The following is a 657-nucleotide window of genomic DNA, read 5'->3' on the forward strand; positions in this document are numbered from 1 at the left end:
TACCGTTATTTAGTACTACCTGATTCGATTCGCATTTTGTGCTATGGCTTCTCGAAGTAAAAATGCTAAACAAATATTCCGGCAATCATTTCTTTTAGCATTTAGTTCTTTGCGTACATCTCATAATGTTTTTTGTATGCCTTTATTCTTTTTCTCAGCATATTGGTTAAGCTCAGTAATTTCATCTATGGTTTGGTATCTATGATGAGTTTATTTACTTGTTAAACATTATGTCAAATATCTCTAGTTCCTTAGAAAGACTTTTACTGGCGCACTACTTTTTCGATCGATCATCTAATTCATTTACACGAAACTGGATTTCATCCATTAACATCTTCATCTGAACGGTCAAAAGGTTACTAGAAACAGTCCACATCCATTAACATCATCATCTGAACGGGCAAAAGGTTACTAGAAACATAGGAGACAATAACACAAACCCACATGTAATATTCCGTCGATAAAAGCATAAGTTTCACTCTAATCAAACATGCTTTGCCTTTGTTTCGAAAAACCTTAATTTGTTATATTAATCGATGTCTCTTTTGATTAAATGGTACTGCAGATCAAGCTACACAAGACGCATCACTAGCTCTTTGTCAGTACATGTGTCAAAAAATTATTGGAACAGAGGAGCTCGTACAAACACGCAGGAAA

Source organism: Mytilus edulis, chromosome 8 (assembly GCF_963676685.1).
Source record: "Mytilus edulis chromosome 8, xbMytEdul2.2, whole genome shotgun sequence".
NCBI classification, from domain to species: Eukaryota; Metazoa; Mollusca; class Bivalvia; order Mytilida; family Mytilidae; genus Mytilus; species Mytilus edulis.